The sequence below is a fragment of the Plecotus auritus genome, assembly GCF_963455305.1.
Source record: "Plecotus auritus genome assembly, chromosome: 2".
In the NCBI taxonomy this organism is placed as follows: domain Eukaryota; kingdom Metazoa; phylum Chordata; class Mammalia; order Chiroptera; family Vespertilionidae; genus Plecotus; species Plecotus auritus.
Genome location: NC_137771.1, coordinates 135,346,846 through 135,368,075, shown reverse-complemented (window position 1 = coordinate 135,368,075; position 21,230 = coordinate 135,346,846). Strand labels below are relative to the sequence as shown.

The following is a 21,230-nucleotide window of genomic DNA, read 5'->3' as shown; positions in this document are numbered from 1 at the left end:
AAATTATCCAGTATCAAATTAGGCTTTAATTACCCTTTATATGATAATAACTCATCAATTTTATCTCCCATATGGGCCTCTTCTCTAAGGCCACACATCTAAAGGTTTATTCAACATTTTTATTTAAATGTATATAGCTATCTCCAACTTAATATGTCTAAAGTCAAAATTCTGAACCCCTCCAATAACTCCACTCACAGTTTCCTCTATCTAAATATATGGCTATGTCATATATTCAGGTGCTCAGATCCAAGTCTTAGGGTCATCCTAGCTGTCATATTTTTCTCATATCCTTTATTCAATCAATCAGCAAATCCCATTGGCAATATTTGCAAAATATGTCCAGATTCCAATCACTTTTTATTCACCATTTCCACTGCAAAAAAGTTGATGCAAGCTCCTATCATCTTTCTGTAATATTATTATAGTAGCCTTTTAATTGTTATAACTCTTCTTTTTAGTTTACTAGTATTCTCAACGCAGCTGCCAGAGTGATTTTGCTAAAATATAAGTTGGACCTTCTATTCAAAATTCTTCAATGCCTTCCCATCTCATTCAAAATAAATGTTCAATGCCTATGGAAATTTATCACATTAGACCATCATTAACTTCTACCTAGCTATATCTTACTAATCTCTCTCTTGTTCACTGGCCTACTTGTCATTTCTGAAAATGTGCTAAAAATAATATTGCCATGAGATTTTTGCCATTTCCATTCCATCTGACTGCAACCTTTTTCTCCAAGTATCCACTTATGACTCATATTCCCACTTACTTCAGGAGTTCATTCAAAAATCACATCAATGAGGCCTTTTCTAAATTCTAATCTTAGCCCCATCCTCATCTCTTCAGCACTTTCTTTGACCTCTTTACTGATTTTGTTTTTGTTGCTATTCTTTATACTACTTACTGTGCTCCATGAAATAGATTCCACTTATTTCTTTTGTTTAGTCTCTAAAACTTTCATTAAGGTAGGCATTTTTGTCTGGATGTCCACTACTATATCTCCAGTGCATAAAAGGTAGGGGAGCCCATCTGGATTGCTCAGTGGTTGAGCGTTGACCTATGAACCTGGAGGTCATGGTTCAATTTCCTGGTTGGGGCACATTCCAGAGTTGTGGGCTCAATCCCCAGTATGGGGGCATGCAGAGACAGCCTATCAATGATTCTCTCTCATCATTGATGTTTCTGTCTCTCTCTCCCTCTCCTTTACTCTCTGAAATCAATAAAAACATATTTTTTTAAAAATGGTAGGGAAATTGATAAGTATTTCTTGACTGAGTGGATGAATAAGCACATGAGAAATGTTAGTTTAATGAGAAGGAAACTCTTCACAACTGTTAATGTAACTCAGTAATTGCAAATATAAATGTGGAGAGTAAACTGTATGACAATTGGTACTGTTTTTCAATTGTTTCATTCTAGTGCAGAGGTTCTGAAGAGAAAAACACCATTTGTATCACTACATAATTATGAATCTTAAATACATTTAAATTATATATTTATTCTTTTCACTCATCTAAAAAGAGAAGCATTTTTATAGATAGTTGTTTGAATAGAACTCCTTGAACAACTGCCTTTTTTTCTTAACAATAACTTGATTTTAAATATTTTCCTTTTTCAGCAACAAGAAGTGAATGTGATTTAAAATTGTATGCAATAACATACTTTTTGACATCAAGAAAAATGTAGCTCAAGTTGTATATGCTCTTTACTAGCATTATTATTTCATGACTTCTTACTTTATCATGTTAAGGTTTTACTGAAAAAATATTGAAGTGAGTAAGCTATTTTCTCTTTTGTGAGGATGCTTGGTATAGGGGGAAACCCATTAGATTTTGTCTTAACATTATGTCATTGTTTGCCCAGCTCTGTCATTTTATAGTCCTATGACGATGAATCATTCACAGGAAACATTTTTTCTCTTTCATCTGTAAAATGTGGACACCTGCTCAGCCTTTCTCAATGGGTGGTTATGAGGACAGAATACTAAGAGCAGCAGTCTTCAATCAAATGCTGAATTAACTGATGCTGGTCATGTTGGGACTTTCTTTGTTCTAGAGCTAAGACAAAAAAATAAGGATTAATGATAAGGCATATAGAACAAAATTAATTAAATTGATGTTCTTATAATTCCTATTAGGTATTTCCTTTTCATGTACTTTTCCAGTAATGAAGCCTCTTCTGGTATAGAATGATCAATAGCTGATGGCTTTCTTTGTTTTTATTTTTTTATGATTGTTTTATTTTAGTTTTGGATTTTGTCTTTGGTGAAATAAAACTCTGAAAACACTATGTCATATTCCTGGCTTTATTTATTTTTAATTTAAAAGATATATGATGCTCTAAAGTCTGGGAATGACTAAGTCAATGTGGCACTACTCAAATTTTGACAACTGGCCTGACAAGGTAGAGGTAGCATCAGGAGAGATGGTTATTATTCTGTCTCTACCTTTACAAAGCAACATGATCTGGCATGACACACTTCTACCTTCTGTACCTCTAGTTCTGTTTCTATGAAATAAAAGAAAAGACTGGAAGATTTTGGAAATTTTTTCTGATTCAAAAGTTACAGTTAAGTAATATTATAGTACTTTCTATGTTGACGTTTCCTACTTCCAACAAATCTTTGAATCATGCTTTTGTATCCACAAATATAAGGCATTTTGATAATGAATTATTTTATAGAATTTATTATGGGATTTAATAGAATAGTAAAGCTCATTGATTTCTTAAAATAAATATTTTAAGATGATAAAAGCAAACATGAGATTATAACAAACAAAACAAGAACAAATGTAGTTTGCTATAGCATAGAGAAATATTCAAATCAGAGAGTAAAGTCATTCTGAACTATTTACCATTCAGTAAGCTATTTTTCTCAAGGCCAACTCTCTAGATCACATTGACTTTTCACCTGGCACTATGAGGTTCTGAAAAGCTTCCTTATGATATGCCAATCAGAGTGATTGTATAGAAGAAAAAAAAAAAGAAAGAATAACAGCAACCACCCTTCCCCAGTTTAAAATGAAAAATTTTAAACAAACTAACAAATATGAATCTATAGGTCAGACATAGCAACTATCTTTTTCATGTGCAGACTCATTGAAAAGACTTTCACTTTCTTCTGCTTTAAACATATCCATACATATGTGTGGGATGAGTTGCTACCAGAAGATTAACTTGTTCTGACTGACAATGTGTTTATATACCCTGTCAATCAGTGGAGACCCACTATATGAGTTTTTTCTATTTGCTGGGTTTACAGGAAGGTTGGTGGAATATCAGAAATCACTCACTTTTCTCACCACACAATGACCAGCTTCATAGATTTGAAATGTTGATGCCAATGACTAAATGGGACATAGGGCAAGATAGCATGATCACACACAGAATAGCCATGAAGCTTAAAAAGACGCTTAAGTAAAATAAGACTAGCTTTATAACAGAAAATTTTAGACAATGTAGCTGTGACTGTGTACAAAATTTTAATTCTTTATCTGCATCCCACATACAAAATATCTAGGATGTATCACATACACACGTGCATGTGAACACACACATGTATATATACAAAAACTTGTATATATACACAAACAGAGTTTAATTCTCTTCTCGGGTGAATATGGTGATAAACCATATCTTAGAAAATTTAAATAAATTCAAGATTTTCATTGATTCACAATATAACGCTAAATAATTTAGAAATTACCTTAAAATAGCCATTGTATTCAGTATTTAATGGTGAATCTCATTGCTGAATATGTCAATGGGACTGAATATCTTTTAAAATATTTCATTTCAAGCAAATAAATTTAGTCACTGATGTAGTAGTGAAATTTTGAGGTAATTATAAAATGCAAGTAAATTTTACAATACATTAGGCACAATATATCAATCTAAGTTCTAAGATACTTGAAAAATATATAATTTATAAATAACGGTTGTGCTTACCATTCCAACCAAAAAAAAAGCTATGTGACTCTTATGAAAAACCATTATTTTGCTTGTAAATGGTATTATTGATCACAACATGATGAGAAAGAAAACTTGGCAAGTAATACATTTTAATGTGACAAAAACATTTTAAAAAGTAAAAACAAAGATAAAACTCAAAAGATAGAAATATAAAGTGTCAAAAATAAAATTAAAAATATGCATTTACTACTTGAAACAGATGGTTTTTATTGACTTGGCTTCAAAAGATAAAGAAAGTAAAATTGGGGGTTGTTAGGGCCATATGTCTTTTTACTGTCTCTTTGTCACATGGAACATAATGATCCTAAGTAGAAAGTCCCAGAGTACTTGTGGAAAGATATCTGACTCAGTACACCAGACACAGGGAAATGTTCCATTAGTTATTTAAAAAGACCCTCTGTTTATAAAATTAACCAAGATGTCCAAGTGATGAAAAGGAAGAGTTTACACATAATTTTTAAGTATACTTTTTCTCTCAAATACAAGATTTATGTTAATACATACTTTGTGATATTTTTTTCAACACTTGAGACCAAGATTGACTATCATGTATTTTGGTATAGTTTTTCCATATTTATTTTTGAAAACTAAAGTACCAGTTTTTTATCTTAGTGCAAATAAAAGTAAAAAGCTAGTCCTAAAGACAATGTTTATTTTATATGAATTACAGTGTAAGTGAATAATTATAGACACTTTTGTAGAGTCAGTATTCTATCAGATCATATTTTAGTAAGTTTTTATTTATTTTTTATTTTATTTATTTTTGTGTATACAATATAATGCTTCAGTATATTTATATATTGTGAAATGATCACCACAATAAGTCTAGTTAACATTCATCACCATACATATTTACAGAATTTTTGTCTTGTGATTAGAACTTATTTTTAAATAATTATTTATTATTGAAAGTATTACATATGGCCCTCTTTTTTCCCCCATTGAGCCCCTCCAACCCCCCCACTACCCCATTGTCTGTGTCCATGGGCCATGCATATATGCATATAAGGTCCTTGTTGATTACCTCTCACTCACCCATCCTCCCACACCTTCCCTCTGAGATTCCCCACTCTGTTCCATGTTTCCATGTCTCTGGATCCACTCAGTTCATCAGTTTATTTTGTTACTTAGATTCCACATATGAGTGAGATCATGTGATACTTGTCTTTCTCTGTCTGACTAATTTCACTTAGCATGATACTTTCCAGCTCCCTTCATGCTATCTCAAAGGATAAGAGATCCTTCTTTTATATTGCTGCACTAGAGGCCCAGTGCATGAAATTTGTGCATGGGGAGGGGGGTCCCTCACCCCAGCCTGCACCCTCTCCAATCTGGGACCCCTCGAGGGATGTCCGACTTCCCATTTAGGCCTGATCCTGGTAGGGCTACATAGGATCAGGCCTAAACGGGAAGTCGGACATCCCTCTCACAATCCAGTACTGCTGGCTCCCAACTGCTTGCCTGCCTATCTTCCTGATTGCCCCTAACCACTTCTGCCTGCCAGCCTGATCACCCCCTAACCACTCCCCTGCCAACCTGATTGATATCTAACTGCTCCCCTGCCAGCCTGTTTGCCCCTAACTGCCCTACCCTGTAGGCCTGGTCACCCCTAACTGCCCTCCCTTGCAAGCCTGGTCCCCCCCAACTGCTCTCCCCTGCAGGCCTGGGTCCCCCCAACTGTCCTTCCCTGCAAGCCTGGTCACTCCCAACTTCCCTCCTCTGCTAGCCATCTTGTGGTGGCCATCTTGTGTCCATATGGGGGCAGGATCTTTGACCACATGGTGCAGCCATCTTGTGTGTTGGAGTGACAGTCAATTTGCATATTATTCTTTTATTAGATAGAATAGAGGCCTGGTGCATGGGTGGGGGCCAGCTGGTTTGCCCTGAAGGGTGCCCATAGGGCTACATACATTCTTTCTCTTTGGTATTTCAGGGTTTCTTAGGATATCAGGGTGGGGGTTCCCTTGGGGTGTGGGGTGGCCTGGGTGAGGGGCCTCTGGTGGTTTGCAGGCCGGCCATGCCCCCCTGTGACCCAGTGGAGGCCCTGGTATCTGGGATTTATTTATCTTCTACAAGTGAAACTTTGTAGGCTGGAGCGGAGTCAAGCCTTCTGCTCACTTCATGGCCACAGCCATTTCTGTTGGGATTTATTTATCTTCTATAATTGAAACTTAGTAGTCTTAAGCAGAGGGAAGGCCAGCCAGGGCTGCAGAAGCTTGGCTTCCTCCATCGCTGGGGGCAACCCTAGCCTCCTGCTCTCTCCAGCTCTGTGGCTGTCACCATTTTTGTTGGGATTTATTTATCTTCTATAATTGAAACTTTGTAGCCTGGGGTGCAGGCCTGGGCCGGTGAGGGTGTGCGGAAAGCTTAGCTTCCTCTATCGCCGGGGGCAACCCTAGCCTCCTGCTCTATCCAGCTCCCAGGCTGCTGCCATTTTTGTTGGGATTTATTTATCTTCTATAATTGAAACTTTGTAGCCCGGAGTGGAGGCCCGGGCCAGCCAGGGTGTACAGAAAACTTGGCTTCCTCCATAGCTGGGGAAACCCAAGCCTCCCTCCTGCTCTCTCTGTGGCCGAAGCCATCTTGGTTGGGTTAATTTGCATACTCGCTCCTGATTGGTTGTTGTGCGTGGCTTTGTGAGTGTAACAGAGTGATGATTAATTTGCCTATTACTCTTTTATTAGGTAAGATAGTATTCCACAGTATAAATGTACCACAGCTTTTTTATCCACTCATCTACTGATGGGCACTTGAGCTGTTTCCTTATCTTAGCTATTGTAAATTGTGCTACTATGAACATAGGACTACATACATTCTTTCTCTTTGGTATTTCAGGGTTTCTTAGAAGATATTTTTAGAAGTGGGATCACTGGGTCAAATGGCAGTTCCATATTTACATTTTTGAGGACACTCCATACTGTTTTTTATAATGGCTGCACCAGTCTGCATTCCCACCAGCAGTGTACTAGGGTTCCCTTTTCTCCACATCCTTGCTGGCACTTGTCATTTGTTGATTAGTTGATGGTAGCCATTCTGACAGGTGTGAAGTGATAACTCATTGTGGTTTTAATTTGCATCTCTCTGATGATCAGTGACTTTGAGTATTTTTTCATATGTCTCTTGGCCATCTGTATGTCCTCTTTGGAGAAGTATCTATTTAGATCCTTTGTCCATTTTTATTAAGTTTTTAGAGATAAGCATTCAAATTATTTATTATTACATTTCTATTTTAATGTTATTTTTAGTGTCTTAAAATTTTCCCTGAACATTTGTATTTATTCTATTTATTATCATGTTACAAGGCTTGTAGTCAGAAAACCTGAATATGTGATGCTAATTGGCTTCTGGCTCTTGATTAATAATATGGATTCAATTAGTTCTTATATTTTTGTGAGTACCAAATAAGGGTATATATGTATATGTGTATTGAAATTTTTAAATTATTTACATATTTGTCATTCTTTGTTTAGGTGGGATGTTTACCTTGTATTTATTCAAAGAAACATCTATCAAAGCAGATGAGAATTTATAATATTGAAGAAATTAACTATTTAAAATATTAATTTGTGGACTATCTTTTTCCCTCTTGATTACCAAAAATTATTAACTTCCTAAAACTTTCAGTATTTCAACTTTTTATGTTTAATGGAAGGGCTCACACTGTTCAATTTGGTAATAAATATTACAAATTATCCATACAAGGTATATGTTATTGAAATCAATTGAATCTAAAAGAAATTTCAAATTAAATAAAAGAGTTGGTATTCATGGGAGTCAATACAGTATAGCAAGTTGCTGCAACCTGCCACACGTTTTTGCATATATTTTCTCTCTGAATGCCACACACCTTTACCTGTTCTTCTTTATTACCTAGTCATCAATCCATCCTCACTATCAGTTTAATCATCACTTCCTTAGGGAACAACTTTAAGACAAAGCTCCTAGGAGTCTTTGATATTCCAGACTAAGCCAGATCATCCTATTATAGATATCAAAAAATTTACTAGTAACATCTGCAATATGTTTTTGGTAAGATTACCTGAAACCTTTTCCCCTTACTGGTTGTAAGCTTCATTGTATCTATGGCACCTACATAGTGCTTGTGTACTTTGTAGGACTTTGACCATAACCCTTTTAATAAACAAATGTACAAATGAATGAATGAAGTGCGTTTACTAATAAGAGTTAGGGCATGTACACTGTGAGATAAATATATATTTGCCTGTTTCCAAATAAAGAATTTTAAGCCACTGAAACTCTATATCTAAAAAGATCAAATTGGTTATTTCCATGGCTAAGAAAGTCTATGCAAGATCAGTACTTGTCTATGCCCAATAACGAGCTCCTCTGTTTATGTCATATATATTATTACTTTACTTAATTAACCTTCTTTCAGTTATTAAATGCCAGACACTGCTCTAGGGACCCGGGAGACAATAAAATTCCCTGCCACCATGAAACTTATTTTCCGCTGATCAGAGCTCAGCCTCACCTGTGCATCCTGCAAGCCGCCACCGCAGGCGCCACCATGCTCTCTGCCCGCTCACCCCCTCTTGGACCCGCAGCAGCTGCAGCTCTCACCCCTGAAGGGGCTCAGCCTGGCCAACAAGGAGAACAGGCTCCAGCCCCAGTGGCACCGCGTGCTGGCCAACAAGACCGCCGGGGGGCTCTTCCAGGACCAGCCAAGCCAGAAACGCAGGTCCCTGAGCCTGCCATGCGGATGAACCGCTGCTGAGAGAAAGCCCCGCGCTTTGCCACCTTGCCCATGGAATACCATGACGTCGGGCAGATGGAGAAGAAAGCCGAGCTTCCTCTCGGACAGCGGAGGAGGTGGCCCTTTCCGGAGCCCTGCAGCCCCAGGAGAGGCACTTCCTCCACAGGCCTGGCCTTCTCCGCCTGCGGAGCGATGCAGTGTAAATGGGATGAGTTGTTCTCTGAGGAAGCGGCACCTTGAATTCAGGGCTGGCAGACTCATGCTGGAGCTAGGTTTCAGCCCGGTTTTCCCAGTAGAAAACCCGTTTGACTTCATGGAGAATATTTCACTGGAAGGGAAGAGCAAGTTCTTTGAGAAGAGGGTCCGCGAGTATCAGAGGATGGGAGTGAGGTCAAGCCCGACAGAGAACTCTTTCTCCCTGGACGCTCACTTCTAAAGGAACTGAAGGTCTGCTCTTAGTTTGCTGATTTTTTTTTTTTTTCCTTCTCAAAAGAAAAAAAAATAGCGACCTTAAGTGTTCTTAACTAGCTACACCATTAACGTTCGTTAATGGCATCTCTAAAACTTAACTACCCCGGGCATGAGCCCCTTTCGTTAATGGTCTCAACTAGAAGGGAAGCGTAGACAAGCTCCTAGGAGTGTGGAAGCTCCTGTCCCCCTTTGGCTGCTCCCGGCCCGCGGGCGTCCCTGACCTCACCTGGCTCTTAGCCCAGCTCCGTGGGGACACAGGCGGTCTGGCGGGCAGGTTTAAGCACTCAGTTCCTACCACAAGACTTCAGCCTCGCTGCTTCAATGCAGGTTGTAAAGTTTAATTATTTGTACATAAAATTGGCACTTTATCCACAATAAGCAAAGTTCGTACTACCTACATCAAGGCCCTGTTAGCCTAAATTGAGTAGTTAGTACACCGATGCAAAGTATTCTGTTGACCACGAATGGGAGCCAATTCAAAATTTACCAGGTGACCCAGAGAAGTTAAACTGTAATCTAAGCATGTTGCTTCTATTCTTTATTTTCTTTAATGAATTGAAGTGCCTTTTCATCAACTTTAAATTTGATCCTGTGCATTTCTAAGTATTACCCAATTGCCACCACGGAAGAGGTGGGTTGCGCTCTGTATTCTGTAGTCCAGGCCCAGTATGTGGGATAAGAGATAAAGGGGAAGGAACTTCTAACTTAAATCATTAGGCGCTGAATTATGATCTGTGCTGATTGCTGGGAACCTGGGTGTGTGGTGGTCAGTATTATTTTACTTCTCAAACTGCATTTTCCCATCTTCAGTGAATATGAACGATCCTTGAAGACTTAATAGCTGGGGTCTAGGATAGGACTGTATATTGATTTTCAAATTATCCTTGAATGAAGTGACCCAGCTAAGATCTTGCTCCTGTTAAGTGGTAAAACCAGGGCTGAAATTGGCTTTCCAAAAATTGTTTTTACTCTGGTTTTGTTTCGGAAGCAAGTACAAACTAATACATACATCAGTCCTTTAGCCCATTTGTTAACATGTGTTGGGTGTCAGTTGACCGCTGGCCTACACTATTGTCAGTTTTCATTATTTATTGTATAAATGGTCAAATCATCCACATAAAATTTTCTGTAACATGCAACCCTTCCCTGTCTTCTAAGTTATTGTTAACTGAAGTTAATCCACATTATATGGTCCTCACATATGTGCAGCACAAAAATAAACGCTTTGCCTAAAGTTGTGGGGAACGGGAGGAGGCCGAGGCAGATTTTAGGGTTCTGCCCCCGATTAATTGTGTTGTGTAAGAATTCATGGCCTCCAACTAGGATTCCATTTCTCCATTTAAATATGGTAGACAAAGAAGGCTTCTCTGAGTGGTTAACATTTATTTAATTTATGACCTATAGGATAAGAGGAAGTGAAACATGGAGAGGTCAGAGGAAGAGTCTTATGGTAGAGAGAAGAGCAAGTATAAAAATATACTAGTAAGTAAGAATGTTCCTTATATGTTTGCTCAAACAAAAGAGATGTAGGGGTGCAGACAAATCCTTAATCCTGTGACCAGACCAGGCCACATTTCAAATGCTTCCAAAAGAAAAGCTCCCATATTTTTCTTAACATTTCTTATGTGAGCTATATTGATAAGAATGCCACCAGGTGGAGAAATATACCTTTGCTTAAAATTACAAACCATTCAACTATGCCCTAGATTGAAATTCACTATATTGTTCATTTGAAACTAATATAATCAATATACAATTATGTGCCAATTATACTTACTTTTTTAATTTAAAAAATATATTTTAGAATGAAGAAAAGCAATTGTAATTTGTTCAAAACATTTTTGAAAAGGTAACTGTTTAGACTTTTATTTAAACTTATTTTCATTGGTATACTGTTAACTCCTCATGCACATTACCAGATGAAGAGAAACTCTCTAATACACTGAAAGATTCCTTTACATAATTAGAGTACCGCTGTCCAGAACTGATGAAGAGCTGCTAGTTAGATATTTAAATGATTGTTTATATGCTCTAAGTTGACTAGCAATGTCAAGCTGTTGATCCAACATTGGTTATCTCCTCTATTTCCCCTTTAAAAATAATGTAGAACTTCAACAGTAGTAAAGGAATAAAATTGCTAATTACCCAAAGGAATGTCATGAAAATAGATCATTAAGTACAGTTCAATATGATATACCCATTATATGTTCCTATATTTCTACCTTAATAAAATGTCTAGTATTATTAAGACATATGCAGAGACAGTGGAAACTTTATAGTCTTGCCTTTGCTTAGTTAGATCCTTTAAATAAAGGATTCTTAATTTTCTCTTTACCTTTAGCTTATTTGAATAAATCATTGAGAAAATATATCACTTTAAACTAGTATTGCACTAGTATTGTTTTCAATTAATTCTAGTACTTTATGGTTAACAATATGAGGACTAACTATTAAAAACAAACCTATTTACTTGTCAAACTTCTCTCATAGCGTGAACCTATTTATTGTCTAAACTATAAATTATACATTTATTTGAAAATGGCTCAAAATATTTTATTATTTTTTTTATTTATTTCAGAGAAGGGAGAGGGAGAGAGAGATAGAAACATCAATGAGGAAAGAAAAAATCACTGCATGCCCCCTCCTGTGGATGGAGCTCATAACCCAGGCATGTGCCCAGATCAGGAATGGAACCATAACTTCCTGGTTTATAGGTGGATGCTCAGCCACTGACCAACACCAGCTGGGCTCAAAATATTTTAAGTGGAATAGTTATAACATAATTTTCTCTTACTTGTATCCTACTTAAATCCACTTACTTGTACTTATAATTTAAAATAAATCCTGTTTACTGTAGTGTCATCTAATTCGAAGAGTTATATTTGGAGACTGCAAAAACCCAATGGGAAATAGCAAATATTGTTATTTATGGCATATTTACCCACAAATTCCATTTCCTGTTGTTAGAAGACAATCTCACCACTTCCAGACAGGTAACATAGCATAACCTGATAAAAAATCGAGCCATTTATGCATTCATAAAGTCAGCTCACTATTTTCCATTATGAGACTATTTTCTTTCAAACCTTAGGGCATAGAAAACAAGTTACTGTTTGAAAAGTTGACACTTTTGGCTCTATTAAGGTAGAAACAGCTACCTTCAAAGATGTGAATGAATAATAAAGTCTCCTCAGACTTAATACTGGAGGGTAGAAAATGGAGGTTGGCAAAACATATATTTATTATATGATATAAAGAAAGTAGTCTGGCAAAACTGAAAGCTATGAATAAAAATTATTCTTCCCATTTAAAGTTTCAAAGTACTCTACATAATACACAATAATTTGGTATCTTCTCAAGCATTAGGGGAAAAAACCATGAATGTTATTCATAAAAGAAATTATTACATGATAGTTCATTTATATCTCAAGAGGTATAAATAACTCAGATAAGTTAAAATAAATAGAAAAATATATATTTATCTAATTTTTAGAATTAATACAACAATCTTAAATTTCATCATTATAATTATAGTATGCCATATTTAAAATGAATATGGATTATTGACTCTCTTGTTGTAACCTAGGTAAATATATCTCTCAAATTGGGAGCCAAGCATTATCTACTAATTAGTATTTACCATATTCTGAATGTTGTTATGAGGGTTTTGCGTATGTCATTTTATCTGATTCAAACTGATAAAGAAAATTATGGCTCAGAGAGGCTAAATAAAATTTTAGGAATTTCATTAGTTTGTTGTCAAACATAGGCATTATTAAAATTTAATTTAATTAAGAGTAAAATTTCAATTATATTTTAAAAGTTAATACATATGAAAATTCATCATTTCTTAATTATTTTACTACATTTTACTATTACCTATACTCTGAGGTTTTCTAATGACTATTATATCTAAACTAGTGGCCTGGTGCCAGAATCCATGTGCACTGAAAGGAAATTAATTAGAAGAAATATTTTAATAGCGCTATTTGCTCTTTCTCTATAATAGAAGTATCAAGCAAATTCACGATTGACAATGACAGATCAAAACACACACATACAATTGACACCAGCAAGAGTTTTATATATAGATAAACTTGCTTAATTAGACCTGCTTTCTGATTTAGCTAAATTTTTTCCAGCCCAGGGAAGCATCCCAAATTCTCTTTCAGGTAATTGTCAGCAACACAGCAATAAATATCAACATGAAGCAGATTATTATTGTAGATCATGCAGGGAGAACAAAGGGTAAAATATTTAGCAGTGTTTGATTATATTCTACACAGTGAGAAAACCTGAAGTTATTTTCAAGGTCTACCATTTCTTACTTCTTTTCAGTCGGGTCAAGATTCTAAGCTTTCTAAATCTCCAGTTTCCAGCTAATGAAAATAATATAAGATTCCACCAAGTCTCTTATCTACCTACTCCAGGACTTCTGTGAGGATCAAAGGAGATGAGGCATGGGAACTTCACAGACATTTGGTTAAAGTGTAAACTGTTTCTGCCTGGCTATAAAGCAAGTCATGTTCCTGTCCTGAAGAAACGGTAAGGAGGTCTAGTTGCTAGGGAGAGGAAGCCAGGGGTTGCTATGTGATGTCATTACCCAATGCCCACAGCCACCATTTCCAGGCTGGGCTGGGCTGTGGGCTGCATTTTGCACCATGGGGTCTTGGCAGTGTTGGCTGTGATTTGGTGGGCTGTCACTCTAGGTTGGTGGCAGGGCCTGCGTCCCACTTGGGGGAAGCTGAGTGTTGCTTTGTGGGTGGTGCCATTTCTCTGTAAATGGCCAGTGCGTGTCACGGCAGCTCCTGTGCTCAGCGTCTGTCCCCTGGTGGTCAGTGTTCATCATAGCAACTGGTTGGATGGTCGGACACTTAGCATATTAGCCTTTTATATATATAGATGGTAGAAATAATATATGTTGGTGTGTTACTGTGTATCTTTTTGCAACTCGGGATTCAGTGACAACACCTTAGTAGTTCGGTCTGCCATTATGATAGTTTTTACAACAATAGATATTGTCAAATATAACAATACAGGGCGGCATTTATATTTGTTGATTGCCTTAACTCTAGACTTAGGAAATTGATTAAGATTTATAATGAAAATTAAATATTTAAGTCTCTGTTGATATCACATAGTGTACAGCACAAAAACATTAAGACTATGTTCTTACAATATTCAAAAACAATTATCTAAATCAACAATGAGTCACACATGTCATTGATTAGTGATTATACTTCTAACACCTCTTCCTTGTTTCAGTAAAGTCTTATCTATTAATGTAAAAAAATTTTCAGTCAATATTCTTATCAGAAGTATGCATTTTTTGTGAATTGCCACCATGGGTGGCTATGGGCACAAGAATTACACAAAATTACAAAATGGTGGCTGAGTAAATGGAAGCTACACAAACACTCTTCCAGGATCAAACTGTAAATATAGCTAAAATACAGAAAAAAATAACCTGAAAAATCAAATGAAGACTAGTTAGAGAGAACCCTGATAACCAAGGACAGGAAGTGGAGACTGCATAGAAATTGGTAGAAAATGAGGTGGCATAAAAGGGCTGGCTGGGTTCCCACAGACAGAAGCTGAAGTTCCAGAGGGATATCTCAGCTGTGGGAGGTTCCCACTGAAAACACTGGGTATAACCCCAAGCTGGGCTCCCCAGCCCAGAGCACCAGAACTGAAAAAGGTGCCCACATAACATGTGGCTGTGAAAAGCAACAGGGTTACTGTCTGCCAGCAAGAGACAGCTGGAAATGCAGGCAGCCTCTTAAAGGGCCAACACACAAAATGTTATGTGTAGCCACTCACCGTGAGCTCCGACAGAGGGAGGGCAGAGTGGTCTAGAGCTATATGAGCGGAATCCAGGATTGGGGCTCTCAGGTTGGAGTATGGAGGGCAGCCACCCTGGTTTCTGGTGCCGAGTCATACCCTTATGCTGCAGAGGACATGTTTCTCCAGCAGACTTTTGATATACAGGCATTTTTTGCCCCCAGGGAAGGTAGATGCCCTGCCCTGTTGAAAGATCTTTCTTCCAACTCTGTGGTCCATAGCCTGAGGCTAATTAAGACTGAATGTCTATCAGACTGCAGGCAGAGGTGGACCTCTGGAAGCTTTGAGTCTTTGCCTGATCTCCTTCTGGGCCCAGGGTTAGAAAAAGCAGTATCCTGGGGCACATCTTTGTCCTTTCGGAATGCACCCAGCCACAGGCAAGGGAGCCACAAGCTGTGGATTGTTGATAGCTCCAAACAGGGTACTCAGGGACAGTCACAAATAGCATCTAATATTGTCCTATAATAGAGATTGGGATTTGTAACAGACCTACTTAATGCATAAACACAAACCCAAACAGGCAGTCAAAATGGGGAGACAAAAAGAAGTCCAAAATGAAAGAACAAGAGAATTCTCCAGAAGATGAGCTAAATGAAAATAAATTCATTAGACATAGAATTCAGAATAATGATGATAAGGATGCTCAACAGCTTAAGAAAACATATAGCAACTCTGAAGAATGACAAAGCACTAATAAAGAACACAGTGAAAGGAATACACAGCAGATTAGGGGAGGCAAATGACTGGATCAGTGAATTAAATGACAGGGAAGAAAAAAATCACTCAATCAGAGAAACAAACAAAAAAAAATTAAAAAACAGGACAGCTTAAGGGAGTTGTGGGAAAACATGAAACATAACAATATTCACATCATAGGAGCAACAGAAGGGAAGAAAAAGGACAAGGGACAGAGAACTGGTTTGAAGAAATAATGATAGAAAACTTCCTTAATCTGGTGAGGGAAAAAGTCAAACAAATTCAGGAGGCACAAAGAGTCCCAAGCAAGAAGAACCCAAACAGGTCCATGCCCAGACACACTGTAATTAAAATACCAAAAATTAAGACAAAGAGATAATCTTTTTTTTTTAAAGTATATTTTTTATTGATTTCAGAGAGGAAGGGAGAAGGAGAGGGAGAGAGAGATAGAAACATCAAGGGGGAAACAGAATCATTGATTGACTGCCTCCTGCATTTTTCCTGTTGGGGATTGAGCCCGAAACCCGGGGCATGTGCCCTTGACCGGAATTGAACCTGGGACCCTTTGGTCCACAGTCAGTGCTCTATCCACTGAGCCAAACAAGCTAGAGCAAAGAGATAATCTTAAAGGCAACAAAAGAAAAGCAATGTTTTACCTACAAAGTAGCTCAGTTAAAGCTGTCAGCTAATTTCCCATCAAAACCTCTCCAAGCCAGATGGGAATGGAATGAAGTATTCAAGGTAATGAAAAGCCATGGTCTGAAAATAAGATTACTATATCCAGCAAGGCTATCATTCAAAATATATGGTGACATCAATAGCTTCCCAAGGGAAATAAAAAAGGCTGAAGAAGTTTCTCATCACCAAACCTGCACTGTAAGAAATGCTAAAGGGACCACTTTAATGAGAAATATATATATATATATATATATATATATATATAGAGAGAGAGAGAGAGAGAGAGAGAGAGAGAGAGAGAGAGAGAGAGAACATAGGCATAAAGAATTAAAATGGCAATAAATAAGTACCTATCAATAATAACTTTAAATGTAAATGTATTAAATGTTCCAATCAAAATACAAGGGGTAGCTGAATGGTTACAAAAACAAGAACCAATTATATGCTGACTACAAAGAGACCCACCTGAAAACAAAAGTCTCACACAGGAAGAGAGTGAAGAGTTGGAAAAAAACTTTCCATGCAAATGGAAATGAAAAAAAGCAAACAAAAAAGCGGGTGGCAATACTCATATCTGACAAAACGGACTTAAAAATGAAGTCTAGAGACAATAAAGGTCATCACATAGTACTAAAGGGATTGATCCAACAAGAGTATATAACCCTAGTAAACATATATGTACCCAATATAGGAGCATGTAAATATATTTTAAAATTTTCTAAAGGACTTTAAGGGAGATACCGACAGCAATACAGTCTATGACTTTAACACCCTGCTGACTTCACTGGAAGATATTATAGACAAAAAGTTAATAGGGAAACAGAGACTGTAAATGACACAGGATCAGATGGATTAACTAGTAATTGACATTTATTGAGCATTTCACCCCACAGCTGCAGAATATATATTCTTCTCAAGTGCACATCTGTCATTCTCAAAGATAGACCACATATTAGGACATAAAACAAGTCTCCACAACTTCAAGAAGATTAAAATCATATCAACATCTTTTCAGATCACAATGGAATGAAATTAGAAATCAACTACAATAAAAACACTAAAAAACATTCAAACACATGAATGCTAAATAGCATGTCATTGAAAAATGAATGGCTACCAATGAGATAAAAAAGAAATCAAAAATTTCCTGGAAACAAATGAAAATGAACATACAACAACCCAAAATCTATAAGGCACATTGAAAGCAGTCCTGAGAGGGAAGTTCATAGCATTACAGGCCTACCTCAAAACTCAAGAAAAATTAATAATAAACTATTTAACCCAACAAATAAAAGAGTTAAAAAGAGGACAACAAGAAAAGCCCAGAGTAAGTAGAAGGAAGGAAAATATAAAGATTAGAGCAGAAATAAATGAAATGGATACAACAACAAAAAAGAAATACAGAAAATATCAGTGAAACCAAGAGCTAAACAAGAATGATGAACTATTAGCCATACAAAACAGTAAACAAAGAGAGAGGGTTCAAATAAATAAAATCAGAAAAAAAGAGGTGAAGTAACAAGTGACACCCCAGAAATAAAAAGTATTATAAGCAAATACTATGAACACCTATATTCCAATAGCTGGATAATGTGGGTGAAAAGGAAAAATTCCTAGAAAAATACAATCTCCCAAAACTGAATCAGGAAGAATCAGAAAACCTGAATAGGCCAGTAACAATTGATGAAATAGAAATAGTAATTAAAAAAAAAAAAAAAAAAAAAAAAAAGCCCAGGTCCAGATGGCTTCACAGGGGAGTTTTAGCAAACATTCAAAGAAGAACTAACACCTATACTCCTCAAACTATTCCAAAAAATTCAAGATAGAGGAACACTTCCAATCTCTTTTTAAGAAGCCAGCATTATCCTAATTCCAAAACCAGATAAAGACACTACAAAGAAAGAGAATTACAGCTCAATATCCCTGATGAACATAAATGCTAAAATCCTCAACAAAATATTAGCAAATCAGATCCAGCTAATATATTAAAAAATCACAGAACATGACCAAGTGAGATTTATTCCAGGGATGCAAGGTTGGTACAACATTCGCAAATCAATAAATGTGCTACATAACATGAACAAATTGGAAGACAAAAATCACATGATCATATCAATTGTTGCCGAAAAAGCATTTGACAAAACACAACACCCATTTTTGATAAAAACTTTCAACAAAGTATAGAATAGAGGGAAGATATCACAACATAATAAAGACCACATATGACAAACCTACAGCCAACATCATACTCAATGGGCAAAAACTAAAACTATTTCCCTGAAGAACAGGAACAAGACAGGGGTGTCTGTTTTCAGCACTCTTATTCAACATAGTGCTGGTAGTCCTAGTAACAACAATCAGACAAAAAGAAGAAATAAATGGTATATGAGTTGGAAGGGAGGAACTAAAACTACCATTTTTCACAAATGACATAATATTGTAAATGGAAAACCCCAAAGACTCCACCAAAAACCACTAGATTTAATTAATGAGTTCTGTAATGTAGCAGGATAAAAAATAATATCCATAAATCATGGCATTTTTATGCACTAATAATGAATTCTCAGAAAGAAAATCTACACAAACAATCTCATTTACCATTGCAACAAAAACATTAAGACACTTAGTGACTAACTTAACCAAGGAGGTTAAAGACTTGTACTCAGAGAACTGCAGGACATTGAAAAAAGAGAAAAAGGGAGACATAAACAAGTAGAAGAATATACTGTGTCCATGGATTCGTGAATTAACATCATTAAAATGTCCATACTACCCAAAGCAATATATGAATTCTATGAAATCCTTATTAAGATACCACTGGCATATTTCACAGATTTAAAACAAATACTCCAAAAATTTATATGGAACCAAAAAGAATCCCAATAAGCTTAGCAACCTTGAGAAAGATGAACATTGTTGGAGAAATCACAATACCAGATATCAAGTTATACTACAAAGCCACTGTGTGCAAAACAGTATGGTACTGGCATAAGAACAGACATATTGACCAATGGAAAAGAACAGAGAACCAGAAATTAACCCAAGACATTATGGTCAATTGATATTTGGCAAAGGAGGCAAGAGCGTACAATGGGGTAAAGATAGTCTCTTCAATAAATGGTGTTGGAAAAATTGTACAGGTAAATGCAAAATTAAAAAAAATGAATCTAGACCACTAACACCATACACAAGAATAAACTAAAAATGAATAAAAGAATTAAATGTAAGTCATGAAACCATAAAAATCTTAGAAGAAACCATAGGTAGCAAAATCTCAGACATCTCTCATAGCAATATGTTTACCAATACATCTCCTAGAGCAAAGCAAATTAAGGATAAGATAAACAAATGGGACTACATCAAAATAAAAATTTTCTGCACAGCAAAAGAAACTATCAACAAAATGAAAAGGGAACCCACTGTGTGGGAGAACCTATTTGGCAATGATACATCTGATAAAGGGTTAATATCCAAAATATATAAGGAACTCATTCAACTAAATAAAAGGAAGACAAACAATCCCATTAAAAAATGTGCAAAGGACCTAAATAGACACTTCTCCAAAGTGGACATATAGATGGCCAAGAGACATGAAAAAATGCTCAGTCACTAAGCATCAGAGAGATGCAAATTAAAATGACAATGAGGCCTCGCCTCACATCTGTCAGAAAGGCTACCATCAACTAATCAACAAATGACAAGTGCCAGCAAGGATGTGGAGAAAAGGGAACTCTAGTACACTGCTGATGTGACTGCAAATTGGTGTAGCCATTATGGAAACCAGTATGGAGTTTCCTCAAAAAATTAAATATGGAACTGCCATTTGACCCTGTGACCACCACTTCTAAGAATATATCTTAAGAAACCCTGAAATACCAATCGGAAAGAATGTGTGCATCTCTATGTTCATGGAAGCACAATTTACAATAGCTAAGATCTGGAAACAGCCCAAGTGCCCATAGATAGATGAGTGGATAAGAAAACTGTGGTACATTTACACCATGGAATACTATGTAGCCATAAAAAAGGATCTCATACTTTTTGAGGCAGCATTGGGTGACCTGGAGAGTAGCATGCTAAGTGAAATAAGCCAGTCAGAGAAAGATAAGTATCACGTGATCTCACTCATGTGTGGAATCTAGTGAACAAAATAAACTTGTGAACAAAATAGATCCAGAGACAACAAAGTATGGAATAGACTGTGGAATCTCTGAGGGAAGGCGCAGGAGGTTGGGTGGATGGGAAGACATCAGCTAAAAAACTTGTATGGATATATGCATAACCCAGGGATACAGACAATAGGGTGGTGAAGGCCTGGAGGAGGAGTTGGAGGAGGGCTAGAATAGGTCATTGGGGAAAAAAAGAGGGCATATATAATACTTTCAACAATAATTTTTTTTTTAATGGAGAATGGTTTGAAGCGTGTTTGTGGCAAAATTTAAAGCATATCAGAATTTGAAAAAAATTTTTGGCAAAATAAAAATATATATAATATATTTTATATATTTATATGTATATAATATATATAGCCAACAAATTGGCTATATTGTTTCATAATTAACAACCTTTTATTTTTATTATTATCTGAAAATTGTGTGCTATAACATCCTCAAATAAATTTGCAATAATATTGTGTATGCATACATACAGATATATTTTTCCAAAGAGCCAATTCTTAAAAACATCACTTGGTCTCCCTCAACATGGTGTTTCAGAGAATGCTATAGTTCGAAGCAGCTATAGTTTCCTGCTTCAAAATTAATATAATACATTAGGCCCACCCAATATAAATGGACCTGAGAAACACAGACTGGAATTTTAAGTTGTACTATTCATTACTTCATACTTGGCA

The 21,230-nt window shown here is 36.4% G+C and overlaps 1 protein-coding gene and 1 pseudogene across 7 annotated transcripts in view; one reads left to right on the top strand and one right to left on the bottom strand.

The window, feature by feature from the left end:
- CADM2 (cell adhesion molecule 2) overlaps window positions 1-21,230 on the bottom strand; it is a 1,275,304-nt gene that overhangs the window by 928,551 nt on the left and 325,523 nt on the right. The window lies entirely within an intron of this gene.
- LOC308242614 (mitotic spindle assembly checkpoint protein MAD2A-like) overlaps window positions 8,754-21,230 on the top strand; it is a 149,637-nt pseudogene continuing 137,160 nt past the window's right edge. The window contains exon 1 of the transcript in view: window positions 8,754-9,082. The product of the transcript in view is annotated as a mitotic spindle assembly checkpoint protein MAD2A-like (transcript). The remainder of the gene's footprint in view (window positions 9,083-21,230) is intronic.